The 23,731-nt window shown below is 43.5% G+C and overlaps 1 long non-coding RNA gene across 2 annotated transcripts; it reads right to left on the bottom strand.

The window, feature by feature from the left end:
* Positions 1 to 17,951: 17,951 nt before the first annotated feature.
* Positions 17,952 to 19,846, bottom strand: LOC311087929. 2 transcript variants are annotated; one of them, XR_014607385.1, is made up of 3 exons: positions 19,730 to 19,846; positions 18,577 to 18,662; positions 17,952 to 18,464 (listed from the first exon to the last, which is right to left on the bottom strand). It is a non-coding gene; the product is annotated as an uncharacterized lncRNA (long non-coding RNA). The 2 variants fall into 2 exon arrangements; XR_014607386.1 differs by having other exon boundaries at positions 18,577 to 18,659; positions 19,730 to 19,840.
* Between the last annotated feature and the right edge of the window lie 3,885 nt (positions 19,847 to 23,731).

Genomic DNA, 23,731 nt, shown 5'->3' with positions numbered 1-23,731 from the left:
TAGCATAATGCTAACATCATGCTAATCAAGCTAGCATCATGCTAGCAACATGCTAATCATGCTAGCATTATGCTAACAACATGCTAATCAAGCTAGCATCATGCTAGCAACATGCTAATCATGCTAGCATTATGTTAACAACATGCTAATCAAGCTAGCATAATGCTAGCAACATGCTAATCATGCTAGCAACATGCTAATCAAGCTAGCATAATGCTAACAACATGCTAATCATGTTAGCATCTAGCTAAAAACATGCTAGCAAAATGCTAATCATGCTAGCATCTTGTTAAAAGCATGCTAGCAACATGCTAATCATGCTAGCATCTTGTTAAAAGCATGCTAGCAACATGCTAATCATGCTAGCATCTTGTTAAAAGCATGCTAGCTACATGCTAATCATGCTAACAACATGCTATTCCTGCTAGCATCATTCTAACAACATGTTAATCATAGTAAATCATGCTGGAATGTGGTAAATCGTAGTACATCATCTTAGAAACATGGTAAATCGTGGTAAATAATGTTAAAATATGGTATATCATGGTATCACAACATGTCAATTGTGTTAGCATCTGCCCAGTGGCGAATTTTGCCACTGCAAGCACCACTTCACATTTTCTTCAGGAAATGTACATTCTAGTTATTATTATTATTCTTCTTACTAAAAATTTATCCCCTATCTCCTCCTAGAGCTTTAACTCTACATACTCCAAACTCGGCTCAGACCTTCAGACTATTCTGACTCGAGTTGCTTTATCTTTTCAGACTGATCGGACTTACGGTTTTCCTAAAAATGCCGATCAAAACTCGGAAAAACTCCCATTGACTTGCATTGGGGAGTTCTAAAAAATTCAAATCTAGATTCAAACTGACCAACCGACAAAAATTTAAATCTAAACACCTTGAAGACTTATTCAAACTGCCGTTCTATATACTATATAAGCCATTGAGACTCAATTAAACTAATAAACTCATCTATCTATCTACTTCAAACTATTTTAAACTTTAAACTACTTTAAACTTCAAACTAAATTAAACTTCAAACTAATATAAACTTTAAACTACTTTAAACTTCAAACTTAAGCTTTAACTCATTTAAACTTATAAACTGTAAACTCATTTAAACTTATAAACTGTAAACTAATTTAAACTTATAAACTCAAAACTCATTTAAACTTATAAACTAAACTCAAAAACTTGTACACTTATAAACTCTAAACTCATAAACTCTGAGTGTGTGTGTGTGTGTAAACACACACACACACACACACTCTAAACTCATTTAAACAAACTCTAAACTCATTTAAACTTATAAACGTAAAACTCAAAAACTCGTAAACTACTTTAAACTTCAAACCACTTTAAACTTCTTAAGTTTAAAGCTCCCAGCTCCCAAGCAACTCCATAGCAACCAAACTTGAGTACCCTAGCAACCGTTTTACAAGACCTATATCTCTGCATCAGAACATCGTATAGAGATGAGGTTTGGCTCTTTTGACTCATGCTAGCAAACAGCACTTCCAACATGCTACACATGCTAGCAGTGAATAGCTACATGCTAATAGCAATTAGTTAAGTGCTAAATCATGCTAAGAACTCTATAAAAACTCCATAGTAACCATCTGTAACAACTACCAACCACCTAGTAACACCATAGCAACCGCCCAGAATACCTTAGTAACCGCCTAGCAACACCATAACAACCACCCAGAACACCCTAGCAACCACCAAGAACACCCAAGCAACCGCCTAGCAACCACCCAGAATACCCTAGCAACTGCCTAGCAACACCATAGCAACCACCCAGAACACCCTAGCAACCACCTAGCAACCACCCAAAACACCCTAGCAACCGCCTAGCAACCACCAAGAATACCCTAGCAACCACCTAGCAACACCATAACAACCACCCAAAACACCCTAGCAACCCACTAGAAAACCCCCAACAACTTTTTAACTGTAAACTACTTTAAACTTCAAACTGATTTAAACTTGAAACTAATTTAAACGTTAGACTAATTTAAACTTTAAACTAATTTAAACTTTAAAGTAATTTAAAATTTAAACTACTTGAAACTTGAAACTAATTTAAACTTTAAACTAATTTAAACTTTAAACTAATTTAAACTTTAAACTAATTTAAGCTTCAAACTAATTTAGACTTTAAACTATTTTAAACTTCTAACTAATTTGAACTTTAAACTAATTTAAACTTCAAACTACTTTAAACTCCAAACTGCTTTAAACTTCTTCAAACTTTCTGGTCCAGCTTTCTCAAGCCAACTTAAAGTTTGTCTCGACGAACTTTTTAATCTAGTTGTCTTTGTGATAAAAAAAGATGAAAAATTTTCACATAAAAAATCAGACACATCAGGGAAAGCATCAACCACAGGGTCAATGGTGGAAAATAAAATTCTTGGTCTATGCTGATTTTTGGAGATAATTTCAGCAAGGTATTTTGATTTGGCAGACTTGACAGCTTTCTGGAAAACATGAAGAGATTCTCTCAAGACATCATATGACACCTGCAGTCGATCCTTGAGCCATTTGCATTCTGCTCGTCTACAATTTTGTCGGAGTGAGCGGATAGAGACATTAAACCAAGGTGAACATTTTTTTATAGAGCGTTTATATTTTAAAGGAGCAATGATATTAACAATGTCCAAGCAGGTATTATTGAATGAACTTAGACATGCGTCAGCGTCCGGGGATTCAAAGATCCGTTTCGTAGTTAGTAGTTCATTAGCTGCTTTATAGGCAGTGGAAAAGTCCTCACTGGCTGTGGATGAGAAATAACGAACCCAACGTGTCTGAGCAGGTTTCGTATTTGATCGACGAGATAGGACAGTTGTAAAAGTAACGGATTTATGATCAGAAAATCCATTGTCTCTTATGTCCATATCTGTGATAGAAAATCCATGAGCAAAGACCAAGTCCAAGATGTGACCATGAACATGCGTAGGACATTGTACATATTGAGAAAAATCAAGAGAGTCCAATAGATTACAAAAATCTTTGGTTAGCAGCTTACTAGGACAACAGATATGAATGTTAAAATCACCAAGCAATAAAATTCGGTCATATATTGCTACTACATTCCCCAAAAAGTTTGCAAACTCGCTCAGAAATAAATTGTTGAACTGTGGGGGCCGATAAACAACTGCGCATAGTACTGGATTTTCTGTGTTCATTAAGGACATTTGAACCTCAAAGCTTGTGTAAGCATCTGTCGGAATGAAGCGGCCTTGAAAAGAGTTTTTAAAAACAACGGCCAAACCTCCCCCGCGACCGGAGTGTCGTGGAGAATTAAAAAATGAGCAATTTTGGGGAACAAGTTCAGAAAAGGGACTTGAGTCCCCCAATTTAGTCCAGGTTTCCGTCATAAACAAGACATCCAGGTTTCGTGAAATAAAAAAGTCATGTAAAATGAAGGTCTTATTTACCAAGGACCGCACGTTAAGTAATGCCATCCTTAGCGGCGGAGGATCGCTCTCTGGTTGAATCTCTCTGTTTAGCGGGCGCAGAAACTGAGGGTTCACTCCACCTCGACGAGCCCGGGGAAGTAGACACACCATAGAAACATCGAGGGACTCAGGAGCAATAGGCCGAATCCAACGACTCCGGTAAGATAGATCCCGTGCAGCGCAGCAGACAGAAAAATCCACTCTGGCTTTCATTCTAATAGCAGCTCCTCCTCGTTTGCCGCGTCTTCTACGGCGTTTTTTGCGAAGAAGATTAGAGGTGTGCCGGCACAGGTGCTCCGGGATATTCATCCAGGGTGATGAGGAGAACGGGTGAGAACCACTCCATAAATCCTTATTAATATTAATGACTGTAGTTTTCAAATCTAGCAACATTTGCCGATCATAAATAAAAGTTGTAGGCCACGTTTTGATCACAGAGAAGCAAAAAATACTGAAAATTATCCACAATAGGAAGAGCGACAGACGGCTTGCCAAACACAGCGGCGCCATCTTGAAGTATATATAAGTTTATTTATTTTCAGTGTCAGTAATACATTAAACTACTATGTATGATGCTGAATATAATGTATAATAATATTTGTGGGTCCTGACAATGCCCCATGTTAATTCATTTAGTTTGTGTATATATACTCCGTTCAGTTCAGTTCCTTGTCCATCCTTATGTCTATTAGTAAGTCTTTTAGCATGACGCTTTTCCTTTTGCTCCTGAGTGATTCCTCAAATGTGCGTTAATTATTATTATTTGTTGTAAATATACCTTTTTGTGTGCATAAGTTTGCTGTAACTAGACCCTGCTGTGACCGACACAAGCTGTCGCGTGTGCTACTGCTCAGTGAAAACATCCCAGTTTGGATCATTAATGTTGACGTATGGCATTGCCTGTTCTTGGAGTATCATGTACCTTATAATACTCCTGTCAGCAGCCGCTGAGAAGGCAGTGCTGGCGACCCTGTTGGTGTATAAACAGTACGCCGCTAGCGCTGACACACCTGTGAGGAGGAAAACAAGAGATTTCTCAATATATGTGCGGGTGAATGCTGGTAAAACACAACACTATCCGACACTTTGTTTTTAAAATATGTTCCAAATGAGTACATCAGTTCCCTTTCGTTGTCACTCCGAGTTACGTCGGATGACGACGAATGGGGTTTCACTTAGAAAGCCTATCATCTTCGAGTATATAAAACGAGCCAATGGCAATGAAATGCCATGGGTCTGCGGAATTTGCATAGCGCATCTCCGCCCCACGCAGGGGGTATATAAGGAAGTGCGCGAGCAACATGCAGATATGTTTTCGCTTCGGAGCCAAGTTGATTCTTCACTCCACAGCCAATTCTGAGTTCATCTCTTCATTCTCTTCGAGACGAGCCTCTCTCCAAGTGTTGGTGTGACAGCGAGTTCCAGCGAGTGCACATTCCCTGCTTATCTGTGCAGTGATTTGCCAGAGTTTGTGTGTTCATCTCCCTGGTCGCTTCAACATTTGTGGAGAAATCTCCTTTCACAAAAGAGCATTGCACGCGGCACGTCTTTTTAAAGATGCCTCGCCCATGTATTTCTGGTTGCGGTCTGTATGTGTCTGACTCTGATGGGCACAATCGCTGTCTTGTGTGTCTGGGTGTTGAACACGCTAAGGCAGCGTTTGTGGATGAGTCATGTTCCCACTGCGGGAACATGCCCATCGCACGGTTGCGGTCGAGACTCAATGACCTTCGTGGTAGAGTCCCCTCACCCGCACCCCGATCTACGAGCTCCACGAGAGCTGGTACTTCGGCTGGCGGCCAGGGTGACCTGAGGGTTACGGTGTGGAACAAAGTGCCGACTATTCCACGCTCCACACCGTCCTCTAGCGCCGTGCAACCCGCGAGTGTTTCAAATGAGCCCGTGGCGCTCTGTTGCGATGCAACTGTGTCCTCAGAGTGCTTCTTCCCGTGGCGACCCAAAGCACCCCTCCAAGGCCTGTAGGTTATCCTCCACCCTTGTGGCGAAGGCCTACAGAGCTGCGGGGCAGGCAGGCTCCTCACTGCATGCCATGGTGACACTGCAGGTCTACCAGGCCCAGTTGTTACGTGACATGCACGAGGGGAGGACTGACCCAGCACTCTTCGATGAGTTGCGTGCCGCCACCGACCTCGCTCTCCGGGCGACGAAGGTGACCGCACGCTCGCTGGGTCAGGTGATGTCCACATGTGTGGTCCAGGAACGACACCTGTGGCTTAACCTGGCTGATATGCGGGAGGCCGAGCGGACCCGGTTCCTCGACACCCCCATATCCCAGGCTGGCCTCTTCGGCGGTGCAGTCGAGGACTTTGCCCAGCAGTTCTCGACTGCCCAGAAGCAGACTGAAGCTTTAAAACATGTCCTGCCCCGGCGGCCCGCTGCTCCGGCAGCGCAGTCGTCGGCACAGGTGCCTCAGCCTGCTCGCCACCGAGGGCGCCCTCCTGTGGCTCCCGGCCCTCCCGATAGGCCCCAGCAGTCCGCTGCTTCCGGATCGCGTCGTGGAGGAAGCCGCAGGAAGGCGCCACAGCCCTCTCCCGCTCCGCGCCCCGCTAAACGCCAGGCCAAGCGGCGCTCCTGAGACGGGCTGCTCAGAGATGGCACTGAGTTCTTTTCAGGAGACGGTAGCAGGGCCGCTCCTTCCCCCGGTGGAGGGCCGGGGGAGAATCCTTGGTTATCCCATTCCCGCTGCTCGTCCCACGACGGGCAGCACCCTAAAATGGTTAAAGAAAGAACTCACACCCCCATCTCTGAGCACACAGAGTTCTCGGATGACAGTGCGCGCCGCTCACGAGCCCCGCCACTCTCATCCCCCTCTGTCGCCAGACCCCTGCCAGAGCACGCCCCCGTGGGACGCTGGTCCTCCCCTGGCCTCCTCTGGCAGGACGCGGCTAATAACAATCCCCCCGCACCGGGCCGCTATGCCACCCACGCCTGGGCCGGTCATTCCGCCTCGCTGCACCACCGACGGTACGTCTGTGGTCCGTATGACCCCGCTGGTTCAGTTTCTGGGAGCCTGGTTAGAGCTTCCCGGTCTGTCCCGCTGGGTCGCGAGGACCATCAGGCTCGGCTACGCGATTCAGTTCGCGCGGTCTCCTCCCCGCTTCAGGGGAGTCCGCTTCACAATGGTCGGTGGCAATGCCCCTGTCATGAGAGCGGAGGTCGCCACCCTACTGGCGAATGGTGCGTTCGAGACTGTCCCTCCAGCCGAAATGAGGTCCGGCTTCGACAGCCCTTACTTCATTGTACCGAAGAAATCCGGTGGGTTACGACTTATCCTGGACCTGCGCGTCTTGAACCGCTCCCTTCACAGGCTGCCGTTCAAGATGCTCACGGCCAAACGCCTTTTCGAATGCATACGGCCACAGGATTGGTTTGCAGCGATCGACCTGAAGGACGCCTACTTCCATGTCTCCATTCTTCCTCGACACAGACCGTTTCTTCGGTTTGCTTTCGAGGGGCAGGCATACCAGTACGCGGTTCTCCCTTTCGGGCTAGCCCTGTCTCCTCGTGTCTTCACGAAGGTCGTCGAGGCAGCCCTTGTTCCCCTACGAGAACACGGGGTTCGCATCCTGAACTATCTCGACGATTGGCTGATTCTAGCTCACTCTCGAGACCAGGTTTGCGAACACAGGGACCTTGTGCTCCGGCACCTAGCTCGTCTGGGCCTTCGGGTCAACTGGGAGAAGAGCAAACTCTGCCCAGTGCAGAGGATCTCTTTTCTCGGTATGGAAATCGACTCGGTCGTCATGTGTGCGCAGCTTACGAGCGAGCGCGTAGTCACTGCTGACTTGTCTTCGTCAGTTCGAGGGTGTCCCGAGGTGGGCATGGCAACACGGCACGCTCCGAGTCCCAGTGACTCCGACCTGCCGTCAGACCTTCCCCCCGTGGTCGAACCTCAATTTTCTACGGGCCGGAGTTCCCTTAGAACGAGCTTCCAGGCATGTTGTTGTATCAACAGATGCCTCCGCCACGGGTTGGGGTGCCATGTGCAATGGACATGCTGCCGCGGGCTCCTGGACAGGACCCCAGCGCCTTTGGCATGTCAATTGCCTCGAGTTGCTGGCCGTACGCCTTGCCCTGCACCGCTTTCGGGCGTTGCTCAAGGGTCAACACGTACTAGTCCGATCAGACAATACGCCACAGTAGCGTACATCAACCGTCACGGTGGTCTACGCTCCCGCCGTATGTCGCAACTCGCCCGCCACCTCCTCATATGGAGTCAGAAGCATCTGAGGTCGCTTCGAGCCATTTATATCCCGGGACACCTGAACCAGGCGGCCGACGAGCTGTCTCGAGTTCGGCCTCTCGTTGGAGAATGGCGACTCCATCCCCAGTCGGTCCAGCTGATTTGGGATCAGTTCGGGGACGCTCAGGTAGATCTGTTTGCCTCCCACGACTCGTCCCACTGCGACCTGTTCTATTCCCTGTCCGAGGGCACGCTCGGCACGGATGCACTGGCGCACAGCTGGCCGCGGGGCCTCCGCAAGTATGCGTTTCCCCCAGTGAGCCTTCTTGCGCAGACCTTGCGCAAGATCAGGGAGGACGAGGAGCAGGTAATTTTGGTTGCCCCGTATTGGCACAACCGCACCTGGTTCCCAGAACTAGTACTCCTCGCGACAGCACCTCCCTGGCCTATTCCACTGAGGAAGGATCTGCTTTCTCAGGGACAGGGCACCTTATGGCACCCTCGTCCCGATCTATGGAACCTCCACGTGTGGCTCCTGGATGGGACGAGGTAGGTTTGAGTATCCTACCACCAGCGGTGGTGGCTACCATCACTTCCGCTAGAGCAGGGGAGCCCAACCTTTTTTGAACAAAGATCTACTTTTAGATTTATCAGTGTGCCGAGATCTACCAGTCCAAACAGAAAGCCAGTCGCTACTCACAGCGCATCTGCAGATTTAATATGCACAAAACAAACAGAAAAGTAGCTCTAATCCATATATAATGGAGAAGAGCCGACTCTATTTTTAAAATTATAGCCTATATAGAAATTAAATAATTATGTAATAATTAAATATTGAATAATTTTATTTAAAATAATAGTGTGTGTTCATGCTAGTTATAATGCTAGAGTGCTGGTTATAACATGGCAATAAAGAAGAGAGAAAAAGAGGGACCAGTTTAATCCTTTCAGTTAGGCCTAGGCCTATTTATTTTTCTTTAATATGGGTTCTATTATATTATTGTTTTGAATGTTGTTTCTATACATTAAAAATATGTAATTTAAATGGAAAGTAATTTAAAAAAAAATTTTTTTTATAACAAATCAAGGCATTTAAAAAAAAAAAAAAATTGCTAGACATTGTGAGTGTGATTTCGTTTAATAATTTAATTAGAATTGTTTTCACACCTATCATAGTCAAAGTCATAGTTAAAACATTTATTTTCTAAAGAGCCGTTTGTGACCCAAAAGATCTTTTCAGTGAGCTGAGTCAACGAGCCGGAATGCCAGGGAGTCCCTACTAACGTGCCTAGCTAAAATCCTGGCTGAATTCAGATTAGCGTCCTAACATACTACTCTTGCTATTTCTGATATGTATTTGAAATAGTATCAGGCGCGGATTTATGGGTGGGCACGATTGATCGGTGGCCCACTCAATCAGATTAATAAAAACAATTTACATTTTTAATTTTAATAATAATGAATTATAATTGAAATAATTTGAAAATAATACAATGAATCATTGTAATAGTTTTTTAGAATGTTTAATACGTTTTTTTTATTTTTTATAAAAATGTATGTACAGTAGGCTAGCTACGAAAAATAGCTACAAAATAAAAATATTATGTTGACATATATCGTGTCAGTCCAGTGATGCTATCACGCAACACCGCGGGCGCGGGCGCGTTTCGGACCAAAGGTTTTCCATCGCAGCAGCAACCTAACTGAGCTATGGCTAAACAGCTGTCATTGACACACTTAAAAAACAAAGCAAAAAAAAACACGTCTAGATGATGATATAGGCTACTTCTGGACCATGTCATACCTGAGGAGGAGGAGGAGGATGGTCGTGAGACACTTAACGTTAGTGGCTTTTTCATCAAAAACATACTCACTATTTGTATTTCAAATGATCCAGAAGTTATTCAGCAACTTTTATTTAAAAAAAGTTTTGTCAGCATTGCGATTCTCTTTGTACACATACACTCTTTAATAAACGTTTTAACACAATTTAAACAACGTATCATTCAGTGCTACTTCTATAAATATTTTAAGTTGCTCAAGCAAGTGGTAAAATATTTAACCATGTACTTATATTAAAATCGCAAAGATTTTAAATTAAAACTTAAAATTGACAAAAACAGCCGACTCTCATGCCTTTTCTTTTGCATTTAAGTTTTAATACAATAAATCTTGCATGTCACAAAGAACTTGTTTTTTCACCTCCACGAATAAGACGAGTGTTGTTCATTATGTCGCCTTGTTGAGGTAAATTGTAGTTTTCCTTGCTTTACCCCGGTCTTAAAGTTGGCTAGCCTTAAAAAGATGACTGTGAAAAAGAGTATAATTAAATTAAATGCATTTATGGTGAGATTACTACATTTTATTTAATTAAACGCATTTATGGTGAGATTATTATATTTTCATGTCAATCTGTGTTCATTTTGACCACGAACCATGCGCTGGCACTTTAATTCAGCGCGTGCAGCACAGCAAAAATAGACTCGGTGCGGAAACGATCTCTGCACTGCTGTAGCCTCTACGCACCGCACATGGAACGCATCGGCAGACCGCATCCACGCTCAGTGTGAAAGCTCTAATACGGAGCCTGGGAATCAGGTGTGTATACGCTTAAAAAACCCGAGGCCCCTCCGTATATTCACCAGGCCCACCTATTAATGACGTTCTGTATCCGCCACTGGTATGAGTATGTTAGTATGCGATTTCGAATTCAGCCCATCATTTCTTCGCTGTTATTTTTTTAATAAATCAATGCTATTGGTCAAACTTTATGTATGTCAGTGAATTTTACAAATATTTAACAACCAATGAAAAGCAAACAGCTTGTGTTAAATCTTGTTACTCGATTAGACTGTCAAGCAAAACCTCACAGCTCATAGCTCCTCCTAGCTCCGCCCCTCCTCCTCCGGCCAGCGCATAGCTGAACGTAATCAGTGATCTTGTCAAATTAAATAAAGAACTGTTTTTTAAAATAAGTACAGCGTTTTCTTTACTCAAGAAATACTATGTCTATAAAGGTTAATATTTTATGTTTTTGAGGTCTGAGATGCGGGAGCGGTGAAGAGAGAGAAAGGGCAAACCAGAGTACAATTTACTCTCGCGATCGACTGGAAAGCAGTCCGCGATCGACAGGTCGACCGCGATCGACTGGTTGGGCACCCTTGCGCTAGAGCATCGTCCACGAGACATGTCTATGCGTTGAAGTGGAACCTCTTCGTCAACTGGTGTTCTTCTAAAAATCTTGAACCCACGAAATGCCCCATCAGTGTCGTGCTTTCCTTCCTGCAAGAAGGGTTGGAGCGAAGGCTGTCTCCCTCCACCCTGAAAGTGTATGTTGCCGCCATTGCCGCACATCACGACGCAGTTGATGGTAAGTCCTTAGGAAAGCACGACCTGATCGTCAGGTTCCTGAGGGGAGCCAGGAGATTGAATCCTCCTCGTCCTCCCCTCGTACCCTCTTGGGACCTCTCAGTGGTTTTAACTGCCCTGCAGAGTGCTCCCTTTGAGCCTCTGCAATCAGTGGAGCTTAAGTTCCTGTCAATGAAGACAGCGCTCCTGGTTGCATTGGCCTCCATCAAGAGGGTAGGGGACCTGCAGGCATTTTCGGTTGACGAAGCGTGCCTGGAATTCGGACCGGCTAACTCTCACGTGATCCTGAGACCCCGGCCTGGATATGTGCCCAAGGTTCCCACCACACCCTTTCGAGACCAGGTGGTGAACCTGCAAGCGCTGCCCTTGGAGGAGGCAGACCCAGCCTTGGCACTGCTCTGTCCAGTACGCGCCCTTCGTGCTTACGTTGACAGAACGCAGTGTTTCAGGACCTCAGACCAGCTCTTTGTCTGTCATGGTGGGAAGCTGAAGGGAAAGGCTCTCTCCAAGCAAAGGTTGTCTCACTGGATAGTGGACGCCATTGCTTTGGCTTACCAGCAGCAGGGTCGTCCATGCCCCCTTGGTGTGACGGCCCACTCCACTCGGAGTGTGGCATCCTCTTGGGCTCTAGCGCATGGCGCCTCGCTAACAGACATCTGCAGAGCTGCAGGCTGGGCGACACCTAACACGTTCGCGAGATTTTACAATCTCCGAGTAGAGCCAGTTTCTTCTCATGTACTCACTTCAACTAGCCGGTAAGAGATTCTGCTCAGGTGTCTTCGCTTGCTCGCTATTCCTCTCCACGGACGGGATACGTGCGATATTCTCCTCAGGTGAGCCTAATAAGCCCTGAGTCTCCTACAGCACTGTCGACGTCAACGCCAGAGTTATGCCACCGGCAGCTTTCGCGCTTGGCTAGGTGCCTCCATGTGCATGGTTCCCCCTCTTGGCGACCCCCACATGTGTATTTCCACTGTAAGCCTCTCTGAGCATGTGTCTTTCCCTTGGCAAGCCACCTTGCCACCCCTGGGGTTGAAATATTCCACCTGCGGCTGGACACCCCAGTGTTACTCCGTATGCAGCCCTTCGGGGTAATATGTGTATTCTAAGTCCCCCCCTTCGGGTTGGGCATGATTGCATATTTCCACTGAGATATGCTTCCCAGTGTACCTTGGTATTCCTGTGTTAAGTAGGAGTCCTTCGTCCGTGCCAGTCTCACGACAGGGAGATCAGACTTACGCAGGGCACTGGAAGACAGTCGAGAGGTGGCGTGATTACACTGGGAACCCCATTCGTCGTCATCCGACGTAACTCGGAGTGACAACGAAAGGGAACGTCTCGGTTACGTATGTAACCCTCGTTCCCTGAGTAGGGAACGGAGACGTTACGTCTCCCTGCCACTTCCGCTGTACCGCTGGAACGCCTGAGTTCAGTCTTCCTTATATACCCCCTGCGTGGGGCGGAGATACGCTATGCAAATTCTGCAGACCCATGGCATTTCATTGCCATTGGCTCGTTTTATATACTCGAAGATGATAGGCTTTCTAAGCGAAACTCCATTCGTCGTCATCCGACGTAACGTCTCCGTTCCCTACTCAGGGAACGAGGGTTACATACGTAACCGAGACGTTTCATTTCACAATAGTTCCTGGTTTCTCCCAAGGGTTTTTTCTCAAGCTTTGAAACACTCTGTGTTGTAAAAAGTGATATAAAAATAAAGGTGACTTGACTAGTTTAATTCAAATTTATTTGTATAAATGCACTTTATGTAAAGCTGCTTTGAAACAATATGTATTGTGAAAAGCGCTATACAAATAAATTTGAATTAGTTTAGGAGGAAGGAACCACACTGATTTATAATCAATGGAAGAATTCAGAGCTTTAGTGCCTCACCTTAATAGTATTAAACCTGTGTATGCATAAATGCAGATCAGATTCTGTGTGGGTGCACATAGTTTGAAGGCATAAATATTGGATTTATGGTTTTACTCACCACCCACAAAATGAAAGGCAGCTCCGGAGAACAGTATTTTATCCTTTTTTTCCGCACTTCCACCGATGTATGTGCAGTCCATGCCGATGAAGCAGAGCACAGCAGCGACGAACCCCAGACACATGCCGGCCATCAGCAGCCCTCGCACACCCTGAACATACGCTATCAAGAGGCACAACAGGTCAGACACTCAATCTCTGCCAGCAACACACCCTCCGGATCCCAGAGGTCAGACACTCAATCCCTGCCAGCAACAGACCCTCCGGATCCCAGAGACTTACGTGTGACGGCCCACAGCACATCATAGTCTACGCAGTTGGTGATGGAGGACGTGTCCGTCACACAGTCCCTCCACAGGTTTGACCAATACCAGGACGACTTGATCATCCAGCTGCCGCCTTTGCCCCCTACGAAGAAGACTCTCCAGTAGTCCATGGCCAGCGTAATGCTGACGAAGAGCCAGCCGAGGGTGGAGAACATGAATCCAAACACCTGGATCAGACTTTTCCTCATCGCTCTGTCATCTGAGCACACGCTCAATCCCACTCAAACATGGCCGATTCTTCAGCCGCTTCCTGAAGGGAAGGATGTTGTGTTTGTACACACATGATGACGCTGGTTTACTATTAATATTGTGAGGAGTGTGTCTGGCAGAGAAATAAGACGTAATCTGTGAGACACTTGTAAATAACTGAAATGCACATTTCTTCCTGAAACATCATCTATCTGGTGGCACAATTAATAAAATTCAGCAAATATGTGACCCAAAACCAGTCACAAGGGTCATTTATACATCACCTGAAAGATTTATACATCACCAAAAAAATCAAAACACTGAGAAAAATCGCCTTTAAAGTTTTGCTTTTATGTTCGCGATTGTACGGCATTCACTCAAATATTCACACAAAAATATTGTTTTTATATATTTACGGTAGAAAATGTACAAAATATCTTCATGGAACATGATCTTTACTTAATATTCTAATGATTTTTGGCATAAAAGAAAAATCGATGATTTTGCCACAAATAAACCCGTGCGACTCGAGACTGGTTTTGTGATCCAGGGTCTCATATATCAAATATGTTCACACAGATATTATGCACAATTGTATTACCCCAATAATATGCAACAATTATAACAACATTAGATTGATTATTTATTAAACATTAAAAACATTATTCTTAAATCACATTAATTGAGGCTAGGCAAAACAGGCAATACAATCTCCAGACAATATTGAAACTCAAATCTCCTTGAACGTGATTCTGTCTGGCCTGCTTTGGACCGGGACTGATATACTGATGCCAGAAATTAATAATCACCCGAACTGGTGGAGCACAGCATAACTATCAACAGATGATCTCATGCAGTGCTGCGTAAACATAACCATGCTGGAGTAGATATGCAAATAATAACCAAATCTTGAATGACAGCATCTGATACACGACATGTGCTGGCCATCTCGAGGCACTAAAAGAGCGACAGAACCCAATGAGATATTACAGCGTGCTCCAGCACTGTGCGTTATACGTAAGCGTTCTTGTCGAACTGTTGTGAAGAGCTGATGCAGTCTGGCGGAGGCCTCCTCACGTGAGACGACTGACTCTGTGGAGCCGCACGGGACATTAGAGACACTCCGCTGTGGACGAAAGCCTTTCTGTCGGACGGATACGGCGAACTGCAGCAACAGGGACACAACATCATCGAGATCTGTTAATATCGCTCAGAGACCAGGGCCTCATTTATAACCGGTGCGTCGGACACAAAACAGCCCCTGAAAGAGCCGTACGCCACTTCACAAGTTATGAACTAGTAGGGGAGAACGGGGTAATGTGAGACATCGGGTAATGTGAGACACCCCCTATATCTAGGCAACGGAACACAGTTTTGGTCATTTGACCATTATGTTTTCAAGCCCCTTCCATTTCACCTTGGCCATGAAGAAGAGGACCTCATGGTGCTGTAGCAAGCATGTTTTTTTCACAAAAATATTTTTTTTGCATGTAAAAGTAAATTTTCTTGCTGTCAACTTAATCAACTGTTGTGCCAAAGCAAATTGATTCAGGTAGAAAAACTTATGTCATACATGTTGATGAACTACCAACATATAAAACCATGTGATGATGCTAGCTGAAGATAAGCCTGAATTGCTAAGAGAGATCGTTTTTTTCTAAAATGTGGCAGTGGGGTAAAGTGAGACAAATGCTGTGGGGTAAAGTGAGACATGAGGCACAAGTTAAGTTTAGTCTTAAACATATTTTAATGTAATATTACATGACATATGTTTTATTTTTAATGTCATAAACATAGTAGAAAAGCCATCATGCCAAGGCAATACACCAGGAAGAAAACCTGACGGCCCGAAGGAGAGGGTGCACTCCTCTGGGCCCCAGGCAACCCGGAGGCGCCTGTTTTCCATTACCTAGTCCGATAAGAGTGTCGTCTCCCTCCTCTACAACACCCCGAGCGTCCATGTTTGGACCGTCGTTGCTCCAGCAGGAGCGCCAGTAGGTGTACGGATCTTACTTTGACCGGAGATGACCCACCCTCCCTGGGGCCGGCCCAGGAGGTCTGCGAGCATGGAGCTCTTCTTCAAATACAAGATATTTTTGGACATTTTTACAAGGAGGAATATCCTCCCGTGTGTCTTTCACCCCTAGCTCACCCAGGATGGTTCACGTTCACCGTTGTGCACGCCCTGGCACCGAGGGACTGGGTGTCCAAACCAGACCCTATTTACTGGAAGTCTCGCCCGCACAAAGTGCACTTTCTCTGGCCTGGGTCAGGCTGTTTCTCCACCCGGTCTGACCACCACGGTTCTCTGGTCCATGTTCCTTGTCCGAGCGGAGCATTGTCCCTCCTCCACAAAGACCCAAAGATCCATTTTAGGACTGACTTTGCTCCAAACGGAGCTCCAGCGGTGGCGGACAAATCCGAATCTGGCTCAGGACGGGCCACTCTCCCTGGGCTGGCCAGGGGAGGTCTGACAGCATTTAGTTTTCCAAATGTATCACAATAATTTGGACATAGTTAATTTTTTTTAGGAGGAATTTCCTCCAGTGTGCCATTCACCCTAAGCACGCCAAGGGCGTTGCACCTTCACTTGGATGCGCACCGGTGGGTCATCAAAAAATTGTGCTTAATTGACCAATCCCCATGATTCTGTTACTAGTTCTGGAATGTGTGGTTGTCAAGCTAGCTGTCAAGATTATTACTGTTACAACATGTGTTGTTATGGAAGTTTCAGAGTGGAAAAAGTAAGTGGATCAGTTTACCCCCAGCTGGTTCACTTTACCCCCTTGATTTCTCTGGTCTGTCTCAGTTTACCCCTAAGCTGGGGTAAAGTGAGACACAAGACCACTTTTTTAAAAACAATCATATTTTCACTGCCCTTCATCCTGAATACATTCTAATAATTTCCATTGCTAGGAAACATCCTGAATTAATGGGAAATGTGTAAATTTGACTGATATATCATTTTAGCTTGCTTAGAGGGTAACAAATGTAAAAAATGTCTCACTTTACCCCACTCTCCCCTACAAGTTAATCACAACTTATGAACTTTTTTAGAACAAAAATACTTCAGAACAACTGCAACACGGTCTTTAACCAAGGTAACGTTAGCCAGAAATATGTTAACAAAGGCAGGCAACGCTGGTTGACCGCAATAAACATTAAATACTAGCAGATTTTTATCTTTTAAAAATAACATTGCTGAACAAAACAAAATTTTTCATGAGCTGAATTTAAAGATCTAAGACTTTTTCTATGTACACAAAAGGCCTATTTCTCTCAAATATTGTTCACAAATCTGTCTAAATCTGTTACTGAGCACTTCTCCTTTGCCGAGATAATCCTAATAGGTGTAAAATGCTTATATATATATATATCTACTTATATCTAGGGTTCAGAGTATTTATTTTTTCCCACATTAATGTCACACATGTCTATAGTACAATTATGTGGTTTTGTTTTACAGTATATACTTTTTTCTTGATATACCCTTAAAGAATGGAAGTGAAATGTGACAACATGCCCCATAGGAGGGGTTAATTGTAACATGACCATATGACAGATTTAAATGTTATCTGATTTAATCCAAAAAATATACAAGACAAACTAAAATATTTTCTCAAGAAAATACAATTATTAACTTTTTGCCATTTTTTAATAATTAAAAATAAACAAATTTTTGAGTTTGACAACGAACATACCGCAAAACAGCTATACAGCATAGATCAAAACATAATAATAATGAATAATTTCTGAACACTGACTCTTTATTCACCTTTTTCTAATGTTTAGAACAGAATAGAATAGTTCTAATAGAGGCTCAAGGTAACGCAGTGTGACAACATGCCCCGCCTGCACAACTGGGGTTTAAACCCGGCGAGTGTTTCTGCTGTCAGATCAGCATTAAAGGAATATCTCAACTGTTAAATAACAGATTGGAACAATATCAGATTTGTCTAATTTTAAATAAACACAAAAAATAGAGATTAAAAATTAACACAAGTAAGAAATGTACTTTTGCTATGGTTAAATAAATGTTCAGTGATATCTTCCAAAGATTTCTGAATTTTGGTGCAATTTTTCCTCTATAGTGTTGATATGTCAACTAGTAAATACACTAAGTTTCGCCATGCTAGCATGTGTGGAAGTATTTAAAACAAGTGTGTGACAACTAGCCCCACATTACATTGTGCCCCGATCTCCCCTATATATATATATATATATATATAAAACAGGAAATGTACTATAGGATCATATTCAAAACAGATAAAATAATCTCTACTATTTTTTTTTAAGTATGGGCAAAAAGCACTGCATTTAAAAATATTCAAATACATAAATAAAAGGAGTAAAATATATCTAATATACAGTTTTCCTTTAGATGAATAATAACAATACAAGCACTGGAGATGGTTTGTGTTTTATTCCACTGGTCGGGGAACTGTGAGCGTTCACATGTTGAACAAAAGAGGACTGTGGGAAATCTCTCACATTTAGACCTTCAGAAGAAAAAACTCAACATGTTCACACTTCCTTTAAACACAACCATGGTGGTTTCTTTTCCTGAAACTAACCAACACTTAATCAACAAATCTAACAAAACAAACCATTCGTTATTTTTAGTCTTTGATACTCAATATTTTAATCAGTACAATTTTGAGCGGTTACAATCCGCCTGCATTAAACACTCGATAAAACTTCCGCACTGTTAAAACACTAAAGCTAAATAAGATGAAAAACTGGAACAAAACACTAAATAAAGGAAAACTGCCACTGAACAAAAACCAAACAGAAAGGAGAAACTGAAAATAAAAGAGAAAAAAGAACTAGACTAAAACACATCCGCTGGTCTTGAGTGATCATTATCCAGTGAGGCGCAGTCTTCAGAGGGAATGCTGGGTAATGATCCTCATTCATCTGTGGGAAAAACAACATCATTTCATAATTCAGTTTCGCAACCGGCCTAAATAATACCTCTATATAATAGTGTTTGAGAAGCACTGGACTGGTTTCTGTGGGAAGCACTCACTGTTTCTGAGACAGCAGCAGGTGACGCCGATGACGATAGCGATAGCGACAATTCCCACTACTATGAATACAATCATGCTTTCCCTGCTGGACAGATTATCATCAATGTGAAGCAACATGTTAAAGCATGCCGGAGGATATTTAATGGCACAATATCAAAGCTGCTCGTTTATCGGATTATTAAAACACTGTTAGTGGCGGTTCACACAGAACGTGCTGCGATGTAAGTTTTTATTAAATTTTTTATAATAATATAATATATATAATGTAGTTTTAGTTGACTAAATGTCAGGGCATTTTACTGTAGTTTTAGTCAATGAAAACTGGTTAAATTGATAACGATTGTTTTGCTCACAATTATAATCACAACAATTTTTGTTATTTGAGAAATAGATTTTTAATTATTGCACTTTCACCTATAAGCACAAAACAATCTCTTGCCATCAGAAACGCACCAATGTTGGGACACTTTAACAAGATTATTAAGACAGCTTTTTAATTAATTGTTGTATTGTATTGTATTATTTTTATATTTGCGCTTTGGGTTTTAGAAAAGTATTAAAAAATATATTATTATTATTATTATTATTAAGAGAATATATAGGCTCTATTGATCATATGAATTGAACAAGAAAAAAAAATTCAAACTGAAATTTCTAATAGTAATTCCAAAAGTTCTACATTACACTAATACATTTCTATTCAAACGCCAGCAAAAAGATTTATATTGTCACACATAGGTGTATAATAGTTCTTTTAAAGGGTTAATTCACCCAAAAATGAAATTTGAGTCGTTATTTATTCACCCTCGTGTCGTTCCAAACCTGTAAGACTTTCGTTCATCTTCAGTTAAGTTAAGATATTCTTGATGAAATCAGAGAGATTTCTGATCCCTCCATTGACAGTTACGCAACTACTACTGTGATGCTTCAGAAGGTTCATAAAGACATTGTAAAACTAACCCATATGAACGTTTTTCCAAATTTTCTGAAGAGACTCAATCGCTTTACATGATGAACAGATGCTTTTATTCACATATAAAACAATAAGTGACCCAAAAATAAAAACGTTGTCCTCGTTGAAGATTAGCACAAGTTTATTGTAGCTGGTGTGTATAGCAAGGACATTAACAGACATTAGACAGAGAGACTTACAGCTGAGGTTGTGGTGATGGTGCCAGTAAACGCAGTCAGTGCCGCTCGTACCGTGATCCGCTGAAGCTGGAAGAGCTGGAGAAGAGAGACGCGTTTATAAAGATCTGATGATGACGTGACGCCCTCCCCGATCATTTTTCACTTTTAACCTTTCTTGCTAAAGTTGTCACACCTCAGTCCCGTTCTCGAAACGCTCTCTCAGATTCTCACACCAGCGCTGATTCTCTGCAGCTTTGCGGCTGTTTTTGCACTAAACAGAGATGTGGGTGTTTTTTGACTCTTAAAACCGACGTGTTGAAAACAACAACCTTTTATTTCTTAACACATCTATGTGTCTAGATAAGGACAACACATTTAGTGTTACTTTTAACTCAACCAGCGTGTTATTCCTCTTAACATGTCCTGAACCCCCCTGTTTAAGGCTGGTGAATAGCCGTGTTTCTCCTGTCGGCCAGTGCGAGCCAGGGCTTTAAACGGGCTGATAGCCTCGCACCTGGAGCACGGGCCCAAAACCACTCTGCGCTTCCACCGTCAGGCGCTTCACTGGAACAACGTCACACAAACCCATCATTTCACCAACAAGTGGAAGTTTTATCAGAAAACGAATCAGAAGGAAATCACTGGAAACTAGCGAGATCGCAAAATGAACATGATAAAAGCGACCATTTGTTGGCATTTTTTGCTAAAATATTTAAAACCCAAGCATTGATGTTTTACCACAGGTTTACAATAAAATACATTGATCATAAGGAATTAACTTGTCAAGATTGCACATTAGTCACACAGAAATAAAGTGTTATTTACCGTTAAATCACAAAAGTACTTATTCGGTCGTGTCTGTTTCTGTTTATTTGTAGTCACAGGACAGTAGCTATAGTTGCTTTTTAAATCTTAATTAGAAAGAACGATCACTTCTACAAATATGCCACCAAAAATACGCCCTGAGGAGCTTTAGCACTCTCTCCCAGTACCGTTATATTATCAGTCAGAGAAACAGAGGAAGCTCCCGAAAAAGCTGCTTTATTTTATGACATATGCGGAACTAAATATGGACATCAGACAGTCCGGTATAAAGAGACGAGATGCACTGATAGATAAAATAAAAGCATGATTGGGAATGGACTAAATGATTTGTCTGATTTCTTCAAGCGGTCATATTTACCATGTTTACTATAGTAATGGTTAGCGCACATAATAGTCTTTTGCATCGCATATAAATATTTCTGCCTTATACAGTGTTCAGAATCCACATTGTTAAAAGTCTTTAATGCTGATGTTAGCTGGTATATGGACTCATCCGGCGCTGGCGTCTCCTGACTGAGTGTTGTAACGCTTCTGTCCTCCCTCAGATGTTGTTGAGTGTTGTAACGCTTCTGTCCTCCTGCAGATGTTGTTGAGTGTTGTAACGCTCCTGTCCTCCTGCAGATGTTGTTGAGTGTTTAACGCTCCTGTCCTCCTGCAGATGTTGAGTGTTGTAACGCTCCTGTCCTCCTGCAGATGTTGTTGAGTGTTGTAACGCTCCTGTCCTCCTGCAGATGTTGTTGAGTGTTGTAACGCTCCTGTCCTCCTGCAGATGTTGTTGAGTGTTGTAACGCTTCTGTCCTCCTGCAGATGTTGTTGAGTGTTGTAACGCTCCTGTCCTCCTGCAGATGTTGTTGAGTGTTGTAACGCTTCTGTCCTCCTGCAGATGTTGTTGAGTGTTGTAACGCTCCTGTCCTCCTGCAGATGTTGTTGAGTGTTGTAACGCTCCTGTCCTCCTGCAGATGTTGTTGAGTGTTGTAACGCTCCTGTCCTCCTGCAGATGTTGTTGAGTGTTGTAACGCTTCTGTCCTCCTGCAGATGTTGAGTGTTGTAACGCTTCTGTCCTCTTGCAGAAGTTGTTGAGTGTTGTAACGCTCCTGTTCTCCTGCAGATGTTGTTGAGTGTTGTAACGCTTCTGTCCTCCTGCAGATGTTGAGTGTTGTAACGCTTCTGTCCTCCTGCAGATGTTGTTGAGTGTTGTAACGCTTCTGTCCTCCTGCAGAAGTTGTTGAGTGTTGTAACGCCCCTGTCCTCCTGCAGATGTTGTTGAGTGTTGTAACGCTCCTGTCCTCCTGCAGATGTTTTGAGTGTTGTAACGCTCCTGTCCTCCTGCAGATGTTGTTGAGTGTTGTAACGCTCCTGTCCTCCTGCAGATGTTTTGAGTGTTGTAACGCTCCTGTCCTCCTGCAGATGTTGTTGAGTGTTGTAATGCTCCTGTCCTCCTGCAGATGTTGTTGAGTGTTGTAACGCTCCTGTCCTCCTGCAGATGTTGTTGAGTGTTGTAACGCCCCTGTCCTCCTGCAGATGTTGTTGAGTGTTGTAACGCTCCTGTCCTCCTGCAGATGTTTTGAGTGTTGTAACGCTCCTGTCCTCCTGCAGATGTTGTTGAGTGTTGTAACGCTCCTGTCCTCCTGCAGATGTTTTGAGTGTTGTAACGCTCCTGTCCTCCTGCAGATGTTGTTGAGTGTTGTAACGCTCCTGTCCTCCTGCAGATGTTGTTGAGTGTTGTAACGCTCCTGTCCTCCAGCAGATGTTGTTGAGTGTTGTAACGCTCCTGTCCTCCTGCAGATGTTTTGAGTGTTGTAACGCTCCTGTCCTCCTGCAGATGTTGTTGAGTGTTGTAACGCTCCTGTCCTCCAGCAGATGTTGTTGAGTGTGGTAACGCTCCTGTCCTCTTGCAGATGTTGTTGAGTGTTGTAACGCTCCTGTCCTCCAGCAGATGTTGTTGAGTGTTGTAATGCTTCTGTCCTCCTGCAGATGTTTTTGAGTGTTGAAATGCTTCTGTCCTCCTGCAGATGTTTTGAGTGTTGTAACGCTTCTGTCCTCCTGCAGATGTTGTTGAGTGTTGTAACGCTTCTGTCCTCCTGCAGAAGTTGTTGAGTGTTTCAACGCTTCTGTCCTCCTGCAGATGTTGAGTGTTGTAACGCTTCTGTCCTCCTGCAGATGTTTTGAGTGTTGTAACGCTTCTGTCCTCCTGCAGATGTTGTTGAGTGTTGTAACGCTTCTGTCCTCCTGCAGATGTTGTTGAGTGTTGTAACGCTCCTGTCCTCCTGCAGATGTTGTTGAGTGTTGTAACGCTCCTGTCCTCCTGCAGATGTTGTTGAGTGTTGTAACGCTTCTGTCCTCCTGCAGATGACGAGCTTTGGCCTGTTCCAGCGGCTCGAGCTGTTAGCGGTCAGCGGTCCCACATGGGATCAGTCGCCTGTGTTCCAGTGGAGCCGCTCGCCCTACAGAGACCTCCCGCACATGGGCCATCCGGACCGCTGGGACTTCAGCACCGTCCACGTCACGTGGTCCACATAATCCCACAGCCCATGATGGTCAATGTGATGACCGTAACCTCAGGATGAAATCAGCCTCAGTGCTTTGATTATAAGAAATTGATATTTTGACGTGTATTTTAAGAAGTGTAATGCATTCTGAAAGAGATCCTCTGAAATGTTCTGTGTCTTTGAAATGACAATAAATCAAGACGTGATTGTTCTGTTGCCTCATGTGGTCTCAGACGTGTTTCCTTGAATTCTTGACCTTGATTCATGAACTTTTGGGTGCTTAGATTTCACTATTTTTATTAAAAGCATACATCAGAAGCCAAGTTACATCAGAAGCACTATACCGAAAATATACAAATACGTGTGGTCATAGGCATAGATTTGGTGTGGAGAGGTGTTTTAAAAAGCAAGCCTTCAAAAACTAAATAACCTTCTAAACTTGCAATATATCCAGTCTTTATTGAAACAGCTTTCTTTCATCAGAGAAGCAGATAACAGGTGTGTTCGACTTGATGTGGTGCTGCGCAGTCATTTAGCCGGATTCACCTATGACATTCAGCTCAGCTGATGTTCATAAATTCGTTTTTATAACAGTAATCAATCTCTTTTCATATAACCTCAATGTTATATTGTCGTGTTTATAAAAATAAAACTGATGAAAAATATATAGACCCACTTTATTAGTATTCAAGTAATGTAGGATTGTGTT

This window comes from Abramis brama (genome assembly GCF_963993115.1).
Source record: "Abramis brama genome assembly, chromosome: 8".
Classification (NCBI taxonomy): domain Eukaryota; kingdom Metazoa; phylum Chordata; class Actinopteri; order Cypriniformes; family Leuciscidae; genus Abramis; species Abramis brama.
The sequence above is the reverse complement of the archived record's forward strand: the minus strand, read 5'-3'. Positions and strand labels throughout refer to the sequence as shown.